This window comes from Sorex fumeus, unplaced genomic scaffold, assembly GCF_029834395.1.
Source record: "Sorex fumeus unplaced genomic scaffold, SorFum_2.1 ptg000039l, whole genome shotgun sequence".
Taxonomy (NCBI): Eukaryota; Metazoa; Chordata; class Mammalia; order Eulipotyphla; family Soricidae; genus Sorex; species Sorex fumeus.
The window spans coordinates 18,407,778-18,430,780 of NW_026606096.1; positions in this window are offsets into that span (position 1 = coordinate 18,407,778).

Genomic DNA, 23,003 nt, shown 5'->3' on the forward strand with positions numbered 1-23,003 from the left:
GATTTTGGCTATTGTAAATAGTGCTGCAATAAACATAGAAGTTTAGATGGCTTTTCTGCGTTGTATTTTTGGCCCCAAGGGTATATTCCCTGGGGTAGTATTGCTAGGTCATATGAAAGCTCAAGTTCTAGTTTTTAAGGAATGCCCATATTGTTTTCTGAAAAGGCTGGACCTGTCAACATTCCCACTAACAATGAATGAGAGTGCCTTTCTTCAGACCCACGGCAGCAGGGTTTGTTCTTGTTCTTTTAGATGTGTGTCAGACTGATGTGTGTCAGTCTCTGTGGTGTGAGATGACAGTTCATTATTCTTTTGATTTGCATCTCCCTAATTATTAACAATATAGACCATTTTCCATGTGCCTTTGGACTTTGGTTTTCTTCTTTGAGGATGTTTCTTTTTCATTTCTTCTCCCTATTTTCTTATGGGGTTGGATATTTTTTCTTCTATAGTTCTATCAGTTCTGTATATAACCAAATTATACCAAATTATCAGATGGGTATAGGGTAAAAATATTTTCATATTCCATGAGCTGTCTTTGCATCTTAGTCATCATTTCTTTTGAGGTGCAGAAGTTTCTTAATTTAACATATTCATCTTTGTTTATATTTGCTACCACTTACTTGGCCAGTGGATAATTTTTTAGCTTAATATAATTTAAAAAGAAAAAATGTCCAAATAAAATAAAGGTGCATATATCAATGGAATGTGACAAATTCAGAAGTTCACCAAAATTATAAAATATATTTATAATACTCAAAATGTAGAATGTATAACTCAGTAATATTTCCCATAAATTTTTGATATTATTTAAAATGCTACAAGATATTACTGACCCAAAAAATCAAAGTATATTCCAATAAAATAATAAGGACTGTTTTAGCTATTCAGATTCAGTGCCAGCTATAGTTGTTCTATAGTTGTTTTTAAGATTAATCATTTAATCCTATAGATCCCAAAGTTCTGGATATAAATAAGGAAGTTATGTGGAATTTCTGCAAAAAATAGAAGGATAACAAATTATTCCCCATAGAAATAAAGAAAGACTTGGTTTATGTAGCAAAAAAAAGGAAAAACAGATAAAATCATCAGCTTTTGACATGTCTTGAGGTCCAGGAGTACCTGATCATTGGATAATTAGTGACTATGGCATTAGAGCTGACCTACATGAACTTAGTACATCAGACACACTCAATCGTGTGTGGACAATATGGCAGTGATTCATTTCATTGGGGAAATGGTATTTTGACAATAGAAACAAGAAAATGTAGTATTTTTGTGAGTGATATAAATAATTATGCATTCTATATCATCTTTTGCTTACAGCTATCCTTAAGTTCTACCTTGTAAGAAATTTACATGAGAAACTTATAAGGACAAATGACCTCTATTAGGAATAATAACAAATAAATTATATAGGTTAATTTGACCAAAAAATACATATACAACTGCTACCTTACAACCCAAAATATAAATGGCCCTTCAGACAAAAGTGAGTGAAATCTGTAGTTAGCTAAAGTATTGGATAATAATCTGGTAATGCACTTTGAATGATGAGAAAAATAGCCAAAGACAATTTTGTTAGTGTTGACAGTGAAAAAAAGATAAGTGTAGGAAAATTATTTTCTATTAGATAATAGCATAGGTTATGATATACAAGAAATTTTTGAGATTCAATATATGGATGTATCTGATCATGTGTATAAGGGGAGGGTAAAACTTTGAATTTTCTGTATTAAGTCAGGTAAGACATAGATGATCCATTATCATTGGAGACCCTTACTAAGTCCAAGATACAGAGACTTTTCTTCGATTGTTATCATGCTCCCTAGAATTTCTATGCCTAAAGTTAACATTATTCTCTTGAACATAAATAAAACACACAGTCTTAGATCACAACCTGCAAAGAATTAAGTATTATGGGAAATTGTTCCCCTAGAAGTATGGGATATAGGTCTAGGTGAGGCAGTTTAGGAATTAGAATGAAAAGGGTTTGCAAACATGCACCCAGGAAGGAATGATATGGCAGAATAGATCAATTCCATCACAGTAGAAATATCGATCATGCAAGACAAGTACCTTACCTATTGTAATATATCTTTGATATCTCCCCTCCATATTTAATGGCAAAGCAATTGGGTTTTGTTTTGTTGTTGTTGCTATGTTGTTTGTTTGTTTTGTGTCACCCACACAGTGATGCTCAGACTCAGAAGTTACTGTCAGCTTTGCACAGAGGGATTACTCCTGGCCATATTTAGGGGACAAAATGGGGTATTAAGTATCCAGCCTGAGATGACCACATGCAAGGCAAGTGCCTACTCTCTGTATTATCTTCCTACTGTTGTCACTGCAAACTAAATTGAATCCATTGTTTAAACTGAAGGAAGTTGCGAAAGCATCTCCTGCAAACTGGGGCGTTTGTTTTTAAAAACACCGTAGCACTGTAGCACTGTCCTCCCGTTGTTCATTGCTTTGCTCAAGCGGGCACCAGTAATGTCTCCATTGCGAGAACTCTTGTTACTGTTCTTGGCATATTGAATGCGCCACGGGAAACTTGCCAAAAATAGAAGCATAGTAAAGTTGAGCAGTTTAAAGATATATATATATATATTATTCAACAAGATACATAATCTAAGTGTTGCCTGCTTTAGTTATGTCCCAAAGTCACAGCTGAAGAGAATTAACATTCTCTGACATAGGATATTTCAGCATCTCCTTCCACATTTGTGACCACATCATGCCCTGTGATATTGAAGATCTTCTAGTATTTCAGCTGTGTCCTTTCATTGTCCCATATTTTAGCCGTATATTTTACACTCCGTAGTTAGCAGACAAATGGCTAAGACCCTGATTCTTATTTTCAAAATCTGCCGATACACTCTTGATTACGTACTGTCATTTTGCTTAGGTCGAAGTCACATGTGAACCATCAGATTTCAAGGAATATCTTTGCTTTTTCCATAGGTATCAATGCTGCTGTGAAAATTGCTAAAGTCTTCTCCTGGAAGTTTAAAATTTAATAGATTTATTTCGATTTATGTTACCTTATCTTGTCCATCAAAAAAGACTGAATCATAACCCTCCAGGATCCATTCTCTTCTATATTACACACTCTCGTCCTCATAATGCCTATCATCATCTCTTATACTAGAATTTGAAATAATCAATTTTCCTGACTCAACTTTTATCTGCATCCATTTTAGAAATATAGCTGCAACATCAGCTTTCATTTCTACTTACACATTGATTCACATTCTAATCATTCCAATAGCTGTGCATAGTGGTTAGCTCTTAATTCCTAGGGCTTCCAATTCCAGGATCTTGCTTTTGCCATCCATTCTTCTTAGAACAATTATAATTCATCTGATTAAAGAGATACCTGTAAAATATTTTAATCACACATTTTTTATAGATCCCAGGTAGGTACACAGAGGTTTACATACAAAATTCAAATATTTCCTGAATGTTCATTTCATTTAGATTTTTGTTTTCTTTCTTATCTCACTCATTAGTCTTGTCAAATCTATATTTTGAGAGCTGAAATTAACATTTTTTTTTTGTTTCCAAGAGTTTCAATATACTTTGTTAAATAAATAAATCACCTACTAAGTACCATAGCACAGTGGTAGGGCGTTTGCTTGAGCACAGCTGACCCGACCAACATGGGTTCAATTCCTCTGCCTCTCTCAGAGACCCCAGCAAGCTACCGAGAGTATCTCGCCCACACAATAAAGCCTGGCAAGCTACTCATGACTTATTTGATATGCCAAACACAGTAACAACAAGTCTCATAATGGAGACGTTAGTGGAATCACTCGAGCAAATTGATGAACAACAGGAGGACAGTGGCAATGACAATGACTAAATACATGTTAGAATAGCAGATCTACATGCTTTCACTTTATAATTCTAAAGAAAATCTGCAAAAGTTTCTTGTTTTCTTTTTTATTTTTTTCTATACTTCCCAGGATATAGGGAGTTTGCAGAATTCTAATTCAGAGCTTCCTAAAAACTGAAATGGGGGCTTAATTAGATCCAGATTCGAGAAGGTGTGAGATTATGAATGTAAGATGCTGCTGTTTCTGAGTGATGGTCTATTTTAGAATATAAGTGATAAACAATATAGTGGTCCCTGTAGTTCAGGAGAAGGCAGTCTGACATGTCTGTTCTCATTTCTCCCCCGCAATCTTGCCTCTGTTCTAAAAGCAATTAGTTCTTTCTGAAGAATTGTGAAAATTAGATGAAATAGTTTTTCTGCCCTGAGGACACAAATACATTTTATAGCATTGATTCTATGGGAGCGTATGTTTGTGAGCTTGACAAATTGAGTACATTGAATAAACAAGAACTCTTGATACACAATTCATTCACAACCTGAGGCATGCTCAGAGATGTACTTTGACAGTAGTTTTCAGTACTGTGTCTCAAAAAATATTTGTGCTCATGAAAAGGCAAAGAAAATAGCTTCTCTTTGAAGGGGAAGATATTTCCATGAAATAGTGTTTATATACATTATAGAAAATCAGGATTTATTCCAGATAAATTATTCATTGTTCTGCCTGGGCAATGCAAGATTTTAAATTACTGGCCAAGTTTCGGCTTCATTTCTATAATACAATTTTAAAAATGTTTCCAGTCATGCTTTTACACATTTATTTCAGCATTTGTGAGTTAATGATAATAGCTACTCAGAAAATTATTGAACCACTTAAGAATATTTTTATTGAATAAACTACTCATTCTTTTGCAATTACATATTTACTCTCTAGTAGTAAAATATAATATGAAAAGCTACCTATACATAACCTTAATTTCCCCATATCCCAGTTATCTGTTCTTTACATTGTAATAGTGCCATAAACTAATGAGTATTTACTACACCTTTTCATAGAACTCCATAGGATCCTTATAGTTCCTCTCGATTATTTATCTTCAACATTCAAGGTTTCTTTAGAAAGCCTACAGATGATGTGAAATTTTGTAGGACTTATACTTTTTTTAACAGATCACGGGAGAACTTCAGTGACATGTCAGCAGGTTGGAAAATGACAGACTCTTCTCCAAGCAACCATCTTCCCTGAATACTCAAAAGAAAGGAGTTTTATAGAGAAAGAAAACAGGAAGGAAATCCCTTTGCAGCTGTAAATGAATAACCAGAATGACCAATACCTATGGAATGAACAAGAAAATCCACTAACATGCTTATTCCCTGAGGCACAGCTCATCTGATCTATAAACATAACAAAGTAAGGAAAAGAAAACATGGAGTGCCACCTAATCTTTAGGTTCAGGGGCAGAGCACAGAGTAAGACAAGACTAACTATCCTTGTCTAGGAGTTTGCTGTTCCTAATTACTTTGGACCCCATGTCAGGTTTCCCTTACATTCTCACAAGTACATTTGATCTGTCAAGTGCTATTCTACCAGTTCCCTGTGGCTAAACCATTCTTATTCAGGAAATAATGTATTCTGCTTGATGTAACTGGGCCTATCCCGAATATTTTTGTCCCTGGTAACATCTCCACTGTGCTGTCAGGTTCCAGGATGCGAATAGAATGCAGATTTTGTTTCTGCCCTGCTGAGTGCCACAGGTTCTGGTTTCTCTGCCACTTCTCTAGCTGCTGTTCCTCTCTATGCCCCCAGAAAAAAGCCTTCATAACTGATTCCAAAGTTCTTTCACTCCGTGACTAGCAAAGTATAAGAAAATGCATCTGTTGTTTTTGGGAAATAAATTCCCTGAGACTTTCTCATAAAATATGTATTGTACCTTGTCTTACATAATTTTAGACAGACATCCTTTCCTGAATTTATTTTACTTTATCGTGCTTTGTCATCTACTTATTTTCTGTAGCCCTTAAGAGTGAATCTATAAGGAACTGTGCAGTCTCACAAACCACAATTGTCGGCCAAACAATACTCCCTCGGATCACTCTCTTAACGCAAAAGCTTTTAGACTTTGCAGATCAAAATAGATCTTTAAACTGTACTTTGAGTCAAAAGAGTACAAGCCTTCAACCCCACCAGAGCGGCAATGTTTGCAGAGAAAATATATTTTAGAAAGTGATCTTAATTCTGAATTCTGATGCTAAGAGTACTAAATTTAAATGTCTGTATAAAAAACAGTATTAAGTTGGAAAACAGATATCATGTAACACAATAAACACTATAGAAAAATGAATTGATCAAAAGCTCAAGTATATTGTAATACAATTTACTTCACACAAACATCTTAAAAACAAATTTTAAGGGTCTTTTATTGGGCACCATTAAAAGCTTTGCTCAATTAAAAACAGTGTTAGATTAAGCATCAAATACATGCCATTATTGTAAATTATTCATTTATTATTATATGCAAAATCAACATTTTCAGTTATAGTATAAGGCAAGTGTGCTGACTAAAAGCAAATAAGCTGCAAAATATAATTAATCAAGCTATATTTCTTTATCTATTGACATGAATATGAAATATCTAACATCTGGATTTGTAATTGCATAAAATGTATCAACCAGGCACTTTGAGAAATATGACAATGTCACTATCTGGAGTTAAGTCAAACTTTTCCTGTGAAGGTTCTATATCTTCAGCAGACTACTCAATATTTGAGTGACAATGGCACTCTTGGGAATTCCCAGGCACCTACCTCAGACCAGCTGCTTGCAACATGGAGAGTTCCTGATAGTCTCGGAGGGTTAACAACTCATTTAATAAAATAGCCAGCACTGCATCAGACTATCATCGTAAAGTTCAACCCTCAGACTGCTTCAAGAACCACAAATGCCTCTTCAAGGTCCCCTTGCAAACACTGGGGAATATCATGTCCTCACTTTTATCTAGGAAGCTTTGGTAGAAATGTAATGTCTCTCCATGCCCATTTGCAAGAAAGATGAGTTTCGGGTGGTTCGAGATTAATACAAAAATCAGCCAATCAGAAATGTAGTCCAGGTGTACAGAGAGAAAAATTCATCTACATAAGAGGTGAGCTGGAGCAATAGCACAGTGGGTAGGGCATTTGCCTTGCACGTGGCCGAGCCAGATTTGATTCCTCTGTTCCTCTCGGAGAGCCTGTCAAGCTACCGAGAGTATCCTGCCCTCACAGCAGAGCCTGGCAATCTCCCCGTGTTGTATTCAATATGCCAAAAACAGTAACAAGTCTCACAATGGACATGTTACTGGTGCCTGCTCAAGCAAATCGATGAACAATGGGAGGACAGTGCTACAGTGCTTTAGTGCTACAGTACTACATAAGAGGTGGGTGCAGTGGGAGACACCAGTTAACACGGACATTCACCCCAGCAAGATGGTCATCACCAGGTCAAAATTGTACAGGCAGAAAAAATTCCTGAATGCAAATCCCAGTCTCGACAAGTTGGAATGGAGAAAGGCAAATACAAGGAAGAACAAATGGAGAAAAAGTGTTGTGGCTGTTGAATAGCTATTCTTGTTTTTTTTTTTTGTTTGTTTGTTTGTTTTGTTGGCTTTGGGGTCACACCGGCAATGCTCAGGGGTTACTCATGGCTCTGCACTCAGAAATTACTCCTGGCAGTGCTGGGGTGTGGGGGTGTGTGTATGGTACTATATGGGATCCTGGGAATCGAAAGCTGGTCGGCTGCATACAATGCAGCCCTATCCTCTGAACTATCGCTCCATCCCCGAATAGCCATTCTTAACAAGATCTGCAGCCTGATGTATTTTTGCACCTCTGAAACAGTGTACTTTTCTGGCTCTGTAAATTGAACTTTTGTGTTTTCCATAGATTTGATGAATAGAAATAGGGCATGTTCCTTAATTCTAAATGAAAGAAATCATTTAATAATCAAATCACTAAGAGAACAATACTTAGACATGCAGTTTTATTTTAGCAAAGCATATACAAATTAGAATGAGGAGAAGAAAAAAGAGAGCTATGGAATGAGGTCTGGAAGTGATTCAAATATGAAGTACCCACATTACCAAAAATATAACATCTTCATGATATATTACTGCATATCAGTATGCATAGAATTTTTTTACCCTCAAGATCACTTGAATTTTAATGCTTAAAATTTTCTGGATTTTCACTGAATAGATGTGGTTAATGAAATTGAGCATGCCATTGATCTCATCCCTGTCTCCCTTTTCTCCCTCGATGTTCAGTTGACATTGGCTATCTCCTAGTTATGTGGTTGGTTTGATCTGCTATAGCCAGTCATCAACATGAATTATCTAATAAATATTAATAATATACAGATGTATTATCTGTTGTCTCATTAATATTATCTATATAAGGACATCAAATGAAATACCATGTGAACAGCAAGACAGCATTTAAAGTATTAAAGAAAGTAAAGTTACTTTATGTTATTTTGGTTTGGGGTCCACACCCAGTTGTGCTCAGGACTTACTCCTGGCTTTATTCTCAGGGATCACTCTTGGTGGTGCTCACGGGGCCATATGGGGTGATAGGGATGGAAGGTGCATTGACCATATTTATGGCATGTGCCTTACTTGTTTGTAATATTGCTCTGGCTCTTAAATAAAGTAATTTTTAAATAAGAAAAATGAAGATCTCTTGCTGGAGCAATAGCACAGTGGGTAGGGCGTTTGCCTTGCATGCAGCCAACATGGCTAACCCAGGTTCGATTCCCAGCATCCCATATAGTCCCAGAGCACTGCCAGGAGTAATTCCTGAGTGCATGAGCCAGGAGTAACCCCTGAGCATTGCCGGGTGTGACCCAAAAAAGCAAAACAAAAAAAAGAAAGAAAGAAAAATGAAGATCTCAAGTAAAATGAGCACTACTGGTTATAATCCTAAAATAAACAACAATAGAAGGAGATGTAGCATACACCTGAACAAACATAGTGATAATTTGTACTTTTTACCTTAATCCTTAGTATATTATTTGTTTCTAAACTTCATATTGGGTGTGTAATAATCTAGAAAATAAGGATTTGAAAAGATAGTATAGCAGGTAGGACATTTGCCTTGCATGCAGGCAATCCACGTTTGATATTCTACACAACATATGATTTCCCAGGCCCCACTGACAGTGATTCATGAGCAAACAGTGAGTACGGCCATGTGTGACAAAAAAAGGAATTCATAAAAGCATGCAAAACACCTTTATCTATTGGTGTTTCTTCTGAAGTAAATATATTAGTGACTTCTATCCTATATCAAGAATGTTTTGAAGATGAAAGTGTACAAAGCTAACATTTTAAGTAGACAGGAGTTAGGAGATCGACAAGGTTACAATGCTTTGCATTTGGTTCTCTGCATTTACTCTACTTAGATAAAATTTAGCAATGAATTAATAAGTGAAGAAATATCTACAGTCATAAAATTCCAGAAGATTTTGATACACAGAAAATCTGTTATTTCTTCATGACAAAAATTCAAAATTTGTGAAGGTGGCAAAGATCCTATCTGAATAAACTTAGATGGTGGTTAAAAAATGATTACCTGTTTATGACAACTGAATATAGCAAGACACAGATAAAAAGAGTGAATTAAAACATCACTTAAACAGATATGTAATGAAAGCAAGCATCTTTTATGTGATCTTCTACATATCATTTCTATTGAAAAGCTTATTTGGTATGGAATTTTTTCCCAGCGTGTGATTAATGGAAAATATACAGAAAAGTAGTATCAGTATGTCATTTTGAATATACAATGATACTGTATCTATTGAATTATGTAACTCTTAAATAATACATGAGCAAATCACCCATATATAAATAAATAATTTAAAAATAGCAAATCACAAGTAAATAAAAGTGAATGATCACATGTTAACACTAAAATCCTGATTTCAAATGGGAGAATTGTGTGAATGAAAACTTGAAAAAGGAAAATATGTATTGATAATGCTGAAAAACCTACATTACATAATGGTGTTTGGGGATAAAGATGGGAGAGTTTTCAACAAATTTTCTATTAAAACATTAATATTTACATTTACAGTGAGCAAAGGCTGAATGAACAATGAACAATTACTGAGAGTGCCTAAGAATCAATATAAAACAAAGACATGCAAAAATTTCCATTAGAAGTTCTTTATATAAGTGGTGAAAAGGGGCTATAAACTTGCAAGGAAATTTGAGATATTGAACTTTGTGTTAAAAGTAGTTTATTTTTATTTATTTATTTATTTTTGCTTTTTGGATCACACCCAGTGATGCACAGGGGTCACTTCTGGCTCTTCACTCAGGAATTACCCCTAGCAGTGCTCAGGGGACCATATGGGATGCTGGGAATCAAATCCGGATCAGCCACATGCAAGGCAAATGCCCTACCCGCTGTGCTGTTGCTCCAGCCCCTAAAAGTAACTTTTTAATCAAGTACATCTGAATGAATTACTGGCAAAATTTATCATTCATTTCTTTTTAAATTTGGTATTTTGTTAAATTTATCTATTTTCACATTATTTTATTAGAAAATGTTCATTAACATGACTGTATTTTTTAGGGAACAATTCAAAATTCTTCAAAGTATATGCTAGCACACTACTACAACCCCAATACAATCAATATCTCTTCTTCACTGTCCACCAAAAGTTGACCATTTGGGTTTATCTATTCTCTCCATTTCCAGAACCTCAGCAATATGGTCCAATCTAAGAATTTATTTGCTTTTGTTTTTTCATTCATGTTTGTTTGGAGGACCACACTCAATAGTGTTGAGGGCTTATTTTTGGCTTTGTGTTCTGGGTAATGCCTAGTGGGCTCAGAAATCCATGTGTAGTATAAGACAAATGCCTCCTGTATCCTGTCTCCAGCATCTCCATTTGGATTTGCCTATTTCTTTAATTTGCTTTGCTTTTTTATAGCCACATATTGACATGCTTTGAGATCGCCCCCTCCCCTTTTGACTTATTTCAATTAGCATGACCCCTTCAGTTTCATCATATTGTAATAAAAAATTCCAAATGTTATTCTGACAGGAAACAATCCAGCCATTACCGACTAGATTCCACGGGACGTCAAAAGACCATGTGACCGCCCACCCACCAGATGGTCAGGCGCCTGTCTTTGAAAAATCTTGAGCTTATTCAGCAACATGGTTTGGTGCCTGCCTCAGGCAACCTCAAGCGAATGTCCGAGCTCGCAAAGCAGTGCAGAGATGCGGTCAAGGAAGACCTCATAGAGAGAAGAGGAGAAGTGCTGGAAGATGTGGCAGAAGCTGGGAAAAGCGTTGGTAAGCCGCGTCTGTCCTTTGCCAATTACAAGACCAAGATGCCTGCCCTCCGACATCCTGATGGATCTATCAAATCTTCCAGAAGGGCAATGGAGAAGATTATCCATGACTTCTACTCAGTTCTCTTCAATAGCCATGTCCACCTGCCCACATACCAAATTCCACAGGATGGATATGTCGTTCCCAATGTTCTTCCTTCCAAAATCCGACATGCTGTTTTGTCCTTAAAAAAACAGACAGCACCCGGCACATACAAGGTCACACATGAACACCTGAAGAAACTGCCATCAATACTCACCAATACACTGGCTCGCTCTTCACACGCTACCTGTCTGAATGCAAGGTTCTGTCCCAATAGAAAACCAGCAGGACTGTACTACTGTACAAGAAGGGAGACATCCATGACATTGGCAACTATCGCCTAATCTGCCTATTATCTGTCATCTACAAGCTGTTCACTTGAATCATCCTGAATAGGACTGTCAGAACACTGAAGGACAGATGAAGGACAACCATGTGAGCAAGCTGGGTTCCACAAAGGATTCAACACCATCGACCATATTTTCATACAATAACCTAGCTCATTGAAGTTTCTCGGGAGATGCTGCTCTGTCTAACGTTCATTGATTTAAAGAAGGCCTTTGATACTGTTGAGATGGAAGCAGTCATTGAAGCCCTAGCCAATCAGCGCATTCAAACTCAATACATCAGGATCCTCCATGAGCTGTATTATGGATTCACTACCAGGATCTCACCATTCTACAAAGAAGTAATCATTGATGTCAAGAGAGGGGTTTGTCAGGGTGATAGCATTTCACCGAAACTCTTCAGTGCCACTCTTGAGAACATCATGCGATGACTGGAATGGAAAGGAATGGGAGTGAAGATAGATGGTCGGCAACTACACCACCTCCGCTTTGCTGATGACATCGTTCTTATAACACCAAACATGAGCCATGCGGCACAAATGCTGGCCGACTTCTACCGTGAGCATGGAAAGGTCAGACCACAGCTGAATCTTATAAAGACAATGTTTATGAGAAACAGCCTCGTTTCTGACACTCCATTCGCTCTCAGTGGAACGACCATCTCTGAATGCAATAGTTATGTGTACCTAGGTCGAGAAGTCAACATGGATGAACTGGGACCTGAGTTGCACAGGAGGAAGAGAGCAGCTTAGAACGCCTGCAAGAGTGTCAAAGAAATAGCTAAGAGGATGAAGAACCTCCGGCTCCAGGCACATATCTTTGATTTCACTGTTCTTCCTGCATTAACGTATGCCTCAGAGACCTGGGCCCTATGTAAACAAGATGAGAACGCTATTCGGGTCTCCCAAAGAGAAATTGAAAGAGCTATGCTTGGAGTATTATGTTTCACTCAAATGAGAAAAAGAATTCGGAGTTCCGACCTCCTTCAATGATCAAGAATCAGGGACACTGTCTCATTTGCCAAGGCATCAAGGGACTGGACACATAATGAGATTTAGAGACAACCGCTGGACTAGAGCCATTACCGACTGGATTCTACAGAACGTCAAAAGACCATGTGGCTGCCCACCCACCAGATGGTCAGACTTCTTCATCAAGATCATGAATGATCGGTTTGAAGCTCTTCATGTTTCTAGAACGAACAGATGCCATTGGGCTACACTAGCATGCGACAGGGACAAATGGAGACTTTATTGATGCCCACTAGAGCAAATTGGGTTTAAGTCAGGTAATCAAGTTATGCTGAAAGTAGACTATAGACCAACCATGATTGCCACTCAATGCTTCTTTTGCAAACCACAACACCCAAAAGGAGAGAGAGAACAAAAGGGAATACCCTGCCACAGAGTCAGGGTGAGACAGGGGGATGGGGGGTGGGAGGGATACTGGGACTCGTAGTGGTGGATAATGGGCACTGGTGGAGGGGTGGGTGTTTGATCATTGTACAATTGAAACCCAAGCACAAAAATTTGTAAATCTACAACTGTACCTCATGGTGTTTCACTAACAAAAATTTTTAAAAAAATGTAAATGAGGGAGAAAGGGCACTGGCAAACGCCCTACCCGCTGGGCTATTCAAATAAAAGTTTTGGGGGTTTTTTTGATACATATCAAGAAGATGAATTGGTGGATCCAATAATGGGTCAATTTTCAAAGTTTTGAGAAATCTTTATACTATTATCCTAATAGAATGGATAAGTTTAAGTTCCCACCAACAGTATGTAAGAAGTTCTTCACACTCCACATTGTTTATAGATTTTTTGTTGTTTAGTTTTTGTGCTACACACAGCAGTGCTCAGGGATCACTTGGTGGTGGCAGCTGGAAAGTGCATGGGGAGAGGGTGTCAGATATGCTATGCCATGGGGCTAACCTGTTTTTTTCACATACAAGATAAGAGCTCTATCTGTTGTACTATCTCTCTGGCCAGTTTCTGGATGTTTTACTTAGGCCGTCCTTGAGAGTCAAAAGTAATTTCTTACTGTAGTTTTTGTTTTGTTGTTTTGCTTTTCTTTTTCTTAGGGGCCACATCCAGCAGTACAGAGGACTTAGTTTTTGCTCTGTGCTCAAGGGTCACTCTAAACAGCAATTGGGAGAGCATATGTGGTGTTAGGAGACTGAACTCGTGTTGGTCTTGTGCAAGACAAGAGTCATATGTGTTGTAGTAACTCTCCAGCCCCTGTTATTGACTTGAATTGTCTGATAACAAGTAGTGATTACTCTTGTAATGGTTTCTTTTATTATTTATTTATTTATTGAATCACTGTGAGAACAGTCGCAAAGCCTTTCAGTTCAAGTCTCGGTCGATCATACAATGATCAAACACCCATCCCTTCACCAGTGCACATTTTCCACCACCAAGAACCCCAGTGTACCCTCCCCTCTCATATCCCCCCGCCTCTGTGGCAGATTTTCACTTTACTCTCTCTCTCTCTCTCTCTCTCTACGTTGAACACATTCCATATTACGACAAAAGACACAAAATTGTTATTTGGAATATTCACCAACATTCAGACCTGCCACAAAGACATCATTAGAAAATTTGTTTTCTATTGCTGATTATGAAGAGCATATGATATCGTGTGGCCACAATAATGGCATGCAGATTTGGATTTCTGATATTTTAGTAATAAACCTAGAGGGATTACTGCCAGAAGCCCCTGGGTTCCAAGATTGGTATGTGTGCCTCTGGGATCATGGTCGGTCAGAAGCCAGAGGATGGCAACCAGGAGCATTGTCAAGGAGGAAAGCAGGGCCAATTGGGACCCACAGCTCCCGGAGAATTCTCCGGGCCCCATCCAGAGCCAATATCACTGGGTGGTCCCAGATGGGGTAGGTGCTGTCTTCCAGCCTTCTCCAAATGGAATCCTGGAGACCACAAGCTTCTACAAGCATGGCTCTGGCATGCGGGTACCAGGACTTTTTTTCAGAACTGTAATGGTTTCTTAAAGTCAGCTACTTCTTAGATTACTAAAAAAAAAAACTTCAGTCATGCTAATGTGCTCAGATAAGTTGCAGGTTGCTTCAGAGTGTAAAAGTCACAGGAAACTATTAGTTGTAGTAAGTCCAGATAAAGACATTTATGCTTTCTTTTGAAAATTTTTCATAGCATATACTATTTCAAATATTAATAAGTCACAGCCTTTGGACCAAACTCAACTTACAGGCTGTGTTCTGAAGAAAGTTCTACTAGACAGTGGTTGTTTTATTTTCTTTATTTATTGCTTCAAGTTTCAATGGGATGTTACAGATATAAAGTTGAATTATTGTGATGAGTACATATGGAAATAAATGTAAAATCAGATTAAATAATCATTTAAAAAATTATGTGTATATCATATGAAATGGGGCTGGAGCGATAGCACAGCAGGTAGGGCATTTGCCTTGCACGTGGCCAACCTGGGTTTGATTCGTCTGTACCTCTCAGAGAGCCCGGCAAGCTACCGAGTGTATCTTGCTTGCACAGCAAAGCCTGGCAAGCTCCCTTTGACATATTCAATATGCCAAAAACAGTAAAAAGTCTCAAAATTTGTTGTAAGATGGTACTGGTGCCCACTCCAGCAAGTCGATGAACAACTGGAGGACAGTGTACAGTGCATCATATAAAATGGAGATAATATAATAATAAAATAAAGGCCCTCCCGTTGATCATTGATTTGCTCGAGCGGGCCCAGTAACGTCTCCATTGGAGACTTTGTTGTTACTGTGTTTGGCATATCGAATACGTTACGGGGAGCTTGCCAGGCTCTGCCGTGCGGGCGAGATACTCTCGGTATCTTGCTGGGCTCTCCGAGAGGGGCGGAGGAATCGAACTCGGGTCGACCATGTTGACTGCATACAAGGCAAATGCCCTACCGCTGTGCTATCACTCCAGCCCGGCAAGCTACCGAGAGTATCTCGCCCGCACGGCAGAGCCTGGCAAGCTCCCCATGACATATTCAATATGCCAAAACAGTAACAACAAAGTCTCCAATGGAGACATTACTGGGCCCGCTCGAGCATAAAATGGAGATACAATGACATAAATTTATCTGATATCTTAACTTGTCCAACTTATATTTATCTAATTGTAATTATATATTTTCATAGATAGACCTGGTCTATCTTGCTATGTCTGTCTGTCTGTCCTCCCATTGTTCATTGATTTCCTCAAGCGGGCCCAGTAATGTCTCCATTGTGAGACTTCTTGTTACTGTGTTTGGCATATTGAATACTCTCGGTAGCTTGCCAGGCTCTCCGAGAGGGGCAGAGGAATCGAACCCAGCTCGGCCAGGCTGGCTGTGCGCAAGGCAAACGCCCTACCACTGTGCTATCACTCCAGCCTATAGCCTTGCTGGCTGTATCAACTGAAAATGAATACATACATTTAGTAATGAAGCATTGAAAAGTAATAGATGTGAACTCATTCTATGTACATCAAATTGTTTTTATTTGGGCATCACACCAAACTGTGTTCAGGGCTCATTCCTGACTCTGTGTTCAGGATCTACTTCTGTCAGTATTTCAGTAACCATATGTGTTACCAGGTTAGAATTGGGCTTTACTACATGCAAGGCATGTGCTCTAATCGCTGTACTTACTTTACGACCCTGAGGCATAACATCAAGGATGTGATCTTTGAAGTGTAATATCAGGGATATAATATTTGTAAATATCAGGATATTGTTGTCATCTTTTGAAAACCATCACATTTAATATAATTCTGGAGTTCATTAAAGAAAAAATGTCATCTTCTGGATGAAGTTTGTTGTAGAGAGTGAAGATTGAATAAAGATTGATAAGAACAGATGTTCAGTGGAGCACTATGCAGCACCTTACCTTCATATGAATTTTATTGAACTCTTAAAAGGAATTTTGATCAAACATTACAAATGCCAATGTTCAGTAAACTTCAGTGTACACACATGAGATTTCATCATACCATTACTCTCTCTGTATATACTTCAAATATTTCTTTCCAAAAGTTATGTAAGAAAAAAACATTATATGAAAAGTACCAAACAAGAAGTTTCACAACCCAATCAGCATCTGGTGACATTTAAATTCTCAATTTTGATTCACAGATGCTAAGAAATTTAGGAATCAAATATGTACTCAGATGTGCATAAGTCGCTTCATTCTGTGCGTTAGATTATCTTCCTTTTCCTTTGACATTTTGAATGTGAATTAATTAACAGGTAGCCAATCAACACACAGTAGTTATTTCCCACTCCATATAAAGGTGGTTTAATATAAGTTTCAATATAAAAGTCAAATGACACTACACTACGTTTAAATCTTAGTATAATGTGTTCTCCAGTTGAAGATAAGAACATCAACCTATTTTAAAATACCAGGATGGATATATAAATAGTCTGAGATTAAAATTGGTAGGGTAATCGACAAGAGACAATAAGCCCAACATATCACAATTATATAATCATAATTAAATTTTACTTTCTTAGAAATTTATGTTTCAGTATTTATTTGAACAATTTATTTGAACAAATATCATGTGTTTCTATATTTTCCATTCTTGATGGGAAAGTTTATACATTAAAAAAGCAACTCTACTAGGAGTGTTCATAGTTGACATCACTTCATAATCTATGAATAACAGTTTTCTTTAAAGTGTAGATATTTTACCAAATTTTATTTTGAAATGAATATGAACTAATATAAAAAGATCTTTGAATATTTTATTTCTTCTCACATATTTAATAGATATTTCCTTAATAAGACTTTTTAATTAATTTAAAATATTTTAAAATTGAATTACTGTGAGATACACAGTTACAAAATTGTTCATGATTGGGTTTCAGTTATACAGTGTTCCAACAACTATCTCTTCACCAATGTACAGTTCCTACCACCAGCGTCCTCAGTTTGTGCTCCCACCTCTCACCGTCCCCAGTCTGTCTCCAAGGAGGTACTTCATTTTTTTTCTCTCACTCTCTCTATTTTTAATAAAAGAAAAGTTTAAAGAGTACTTTAAGAAGAGAAGACAGTTAAGTACCTATTCTCATTAAAGCCACATCATTTTTTTGTGAGTACTTTTAGTACATTCTGACTCTTCATGGACAGGAAGAAAATGGAGTTAGTGAGGAAGTAGAAAGAAAGTAGTGATAATTTAAAATTTTGTGAGCACCACACCCAGCAGTGCATAGGTCTCATTCCTGCCTCTGTGCTCAGTGGTCATTTCTGGTAGAGTTTAAGGGAACATTTGTGGTACTGGGCATTGAGTTCTGGTTGACAGCATGTAACAAAAATACCTTATAGGCTGTATTATCTCTCCCATTCTGATAATATTTATATATTTATATATTGAATTTCCCTCCCTGCTCCAAGAAGAACCCCAGAAGCCGAAAACCCCAGAACCCAGTCACAGTCATGCTCAAGGTCACTCTCCACACACTTCGATGTGCAGTTTCTGCATTGTCAGCTATTGCTCTGTACTTGAATCCTGAGCACCTTATTTAAAACACCACTATATTTCGACAGTCATGCATGAAGGAACTGGCAGAGGAATCCAGGTATGTGGAACCAGGACTGAGATCTCCAAACCTGCACGGATTAGGACTGGGCCTCCTCCACCCAGATTTCCCATTTTCCAGTAGTTTGGCAGCCACACCCACAAACTGCCCCAGGTGCCATGTAATGCCATCAACAGTCAAGACCCAGAGACTATAAAAAAAGCTCCCGGAAGACCTCTTTTAGTTTAGCCCACTGATGTACCTAAAGCAGCACATACTTGCTTATATTCTGTTATATACATTCTCCATCCCTCTCAGAGATTCTGGCAAGCTACCGGTAGTATCCCACCCACACAGAAGAGCCAGGCAAGCTAGCCGTGACATATTTGATATGCCCAAAATGGTAACAGTAACAGGTCTCATTCCCCTGACTCTGTAAGAGAATCCAATGCGGCATGTTTGGGAAGGACGAGTAAGAAGAGGCTGCTAAAATCTTAGGGATGGGACGAATGGAGATGTTACTGGAGCCTGCTCGAGGAAATTGATTAAAAATTTATTTTTTTTGCCACATCTAGCAATCTAGTAATCAGGGCTTACTCCTATCTCTGTGCTCAGAGCACTCTTGGCAGGCTCAGGAGACCCCTGTGATACTTGGGATCAAACCCAGATGGGCTGCTTGCAAGTATTGCCCTGCCCACTGTAATTTTGCTCTGATCCCAGACCTGAATTTAGCCTCAAAGGAGAATAACACAAGACAAATTTGATAGTGTCTGCTTTGTCAGTTATTGCTCTGTACTTGAATCCTGAGAATTTTATTTCAACTTACTTAATTGATAATTTAAAAAATCAACTCACAAGATTTTTCAAATTGTTACTATAAGGAATCAAGGGAAATTTGTATGAAAATGCCACTATATATTGATAGCCACACAGTATTTTTCAATGATATAAATTGATATTATAGTTTTAATTTTACTTCAGGTGCTGTGACGTATATACAAAATTAATAGTGTATGCATAAATAAAGATGCTTTTGTTAGTGAATTTACTATACAATGTATAATCAGAAAAAAAATTTGCTTTAAATCAGGTCAGAATCTTCTTTAAGGGATAAAGATCTTCAAGGTGACTGCATATTTTTGCTGTAAGGACTGTGAATAGCTGAGAAATAGGAATTCTTTTTATATTCCCTTTAGTTCTGCTTACTTAATGGTACGGAAAATACTACTAAATACCATAAGAAATAAAATTAACTTCTAATTATCACTCAGTCACTTACTAATTATATGACCTTCAGAGAAATTGTTCTTTGAGTTTGATGTCTCTAATACTCTAAAATACAGATAGTAATACTGATAATAATTATGCGGGCAGTTTGAGAAACTAATATTGAGTGATAATTGCAATAGGTACTGTGATCATTGCTTTCTATAGGAAATAATCATGAACAGTACTGTGAAGAATGAAGAATATTTTATATGTAAAAGTTGTACAACAGTTATCACTGTGCATGTGAAAGGAAAGACAGCCACATTTATTTTTGTCAAGTTTGGAAAAGGGAAAATAGAATATTATGATTTTTAACATAGGAATAACTTAGGGTAAGGATTTGAATTTTTGTTCTGAAACAAACTACATTATTTTGCTATTACTTTCTGTCGATCTGTTTTCCCATTTTTAAAAAATATTTGACTGGGCCACAGTCAGCATTGCTTATTTCTTATTCTTGGCTCTGCATTCAGGGATCATCCTTGGCAGTGCTCAGAGGATCACATGGGATGTCAAGGATCAAACCTGGGTTGGCCACCTACAAGACAAGTTCTTTTTCTAGTGTACTATCTATATCTCCAGCCCCTTTAGGTTCCCCACTTTTAAAATTTAAAGCTATTTTTTTTTTTGAAATTTTGTTTTTAGAAAAACTTGTCAGCTTTTACTCAGGGTTTACTTCTGACTCTGGGCCTGAGGATAACTCCTGGTGATTGGACCATCTTCAATTCAGGGAATGAAACCAGGATGAACCATGCACAAGATAAGTATCGTGCAATCTCTCTGACCCAGACATAATTTTAAAACGTAACTATTATTGTAAAAAACTATGCACGCAGAAGATTGTGTGTTCACAGGCTCTCTGGATGGCTCTATCTTACTGCCCGCCTAGAACCACTGTGTGTGTGTCTTAGATCAGGACAGCTGTTGGCCAAGGTCAGACAAAGGAAGAGACGAGGGCCAGGCCGGTTGATCTTTGTAGCAGTTTATTACAAGGAAATTTATCCCATGAAGAAATTTATGTTATGGAGGGCCTAGGTTCTCTCAAGCACATGTTCTCCTTGCTAGTCTCTCCGTGGTCCATCTTGCAGACCTGCTCTCTCTCCAGCTCCCTTGTCTCTCCAATTTCTTGGCAGTCTGGGCTGATACTCCACCCAGTCAGGTAGCCAAATCAACATAAGAAAGTCCTTCCTGAGGGCCCACCTAAAAGGTAATTCTAAAGCCCTTCCTGCCCAAGGGCAAAATACCTCTTAAGGTGTTTTTCTCTTTTCCTCAGTCAGATAAACTATCAACTATTCCTGAGGTTATGCAGGAAGGACAGAACAGTGTTATCCTACATATTACAATATTACTTTTCATATTATTCTCATAAGTATTAAAAACATTTTAGTTTTAGTTTATCAAGTGTATTTTCAAGCTCTAAGTTTGAGACACTTGAAAAAAAATTAGAGTTTGTTTGATTAGACTTTAAATCATATAACCCGAGCAATGTCTGTTTTTGCTTAACAAGTACAGTTCCATCTTTAGATCAATAACATTATGCCTTTATTCACTTTTGCACATTTGATACTAAAAATACATTTTATTTGTCAATTAATTCCTTAAACACCAATCTTCTGCAAGCCATTTCTTAAAATCTATACATGATCAGCAAAAATTACTTAAACCAATTAAAATAATTTTAAAGATAATATTGATTTTTCTTTCTAAGTAGAAAGTTATTTCTAACAAGTAAAATGAAATTTCAAAATATATATCACATAACATGTATAAATGTGTATATATGTAACACTTAGATATTTTTCTATCTCAGCAGATTAGAATCAAGTGTAACCAAGAGAGTAACCAACAGATAAGCTAAATCCAGTATTTCTGATTGCACATTTCACAACTGGAAAGTAAATAGGTGTACACTAAGTATTGAACAATGATCGTTTGCCCCTGTGCACAGATGCAGGGAGGACTGACTACTAATAAGGAAAAAATTAGTGTTGAGTGAAATCAAGTATATTGCTTTATATAATTTTAAATAATTAAGTCATTAGAATGTAAACAAGTAGAAGAATAAGCAGAATACTTTGTTTCATACTATTAAAAAAGAAGTATTGGAAAAATAAGTCAAAGATAGACCTGGTTTTTACCCTGGATAATTTTTTTTAGAGATAGATAGTATTTGTGCAGACACCAAAAATAAAATATTTAGCAGATGAGGACATGTAGGCAGTCAGGCAATCCTGGAAATAATTTCAAAGATGTTTCCTCTGGTCCAAGATGTGCACCCGAGTTTAGTGACATGTCACTATTGATGTAGTAGGCTATTAGTCAAAGTGAATTGACTGAAGCATGGATCAACAGAAAGACAATTTCCAGGAGGGAAAATGCACATTCAAGCATTATCTTTCTTACTATTTTTTTTCAATATTGAATTGTTATAAAATGTTTCCAATTCCTTATTTATGTTTCTCTCATTCTCTATATGTCCTGAAATTTATTTCCTATTTTATGTGCTGATTGACTCCAGAGATTTATAAAGTAGGATGATGTCAATGTACCATTCTTTCATTACAAAAGCATTTGTTATCTCCTCCTTTTTGTGAAATTTGGAAGTAGAAATTAAAAATTAAATAAAAGAGAGCCCTTATCCTATTGAATTCAGAGTTATTGTTTTTATGAAGAATAGAGAAGAAAGTCAGATGATCTTCAGAGAAGGAAGTCAGAGAAGTCTTTATGATGAAGAGTTCTTTTTTTCCCATTAGATAATTGAGTAGGATTCATTAGAAAGAATTATAGACAAATTTCTTAAGCTTTACATGTTTAAAATTCATTATCTATGAGGTATTGTGAACTTCCAATAAATTAATAGAGTTGATACACATCAGATTTTATTTTTATTTATTTATTGTTTTGATCTATAAAGGATACCTGTTTGTACTCAATTCTTACTCTTGGCTCTGTGCTTAATGGTCACTCGTCAATGCTCTGAGACCATTTGCAGTGCTGTAGAATAAACTGGGTCACCTATGTGCAAGGCAAGTTACTGATATCTTGTACTCTCTCTCACCCTGCAAACAAATGAGTTTTGAAAAGAGCAGGAAATAAAGGCTAAGTTAAGAGAATATATTGGTTTCTGTTGCTTCTGTAAAAGGTTTTCACAAATTTGATGAAACTATACAAATACTTTTCTTGAAATTCTGTGGTACTTATGATTGACTCTGGATTTAATTTCTAAGTTCAGCAGAACTGTTTTCTTTGTAGAGGTACCAGGAGCAAATGCCTTCCCTACCTACTTAGATTGTAGATGGATAGATGGTTTTGTAGGTATAGTCTTTGGATTCTGTTTCCTGAATATCTATCAGCTGTGAAGGCTTCCATATTCCCTGGCTCTTGACTTCCTTTCACCAACTTCAAAGCCAGCAATAGTTCAAGTTCTTGTCACACTCAAAAACTCTCTACTTCTCCTTCCTTTTTCTGTTTTCATTTGACTCTTTTGCCTCTTACTCTACATTTTTTTGTGAGTGTGGGAGGATTTCATAGATTCACCAGGATAATGCTGCAGAATATCCCTACCGAATAAACAGAAAATTCGAAATCCTTAAAAACATTTTTAGAGCAAAATTACAAAT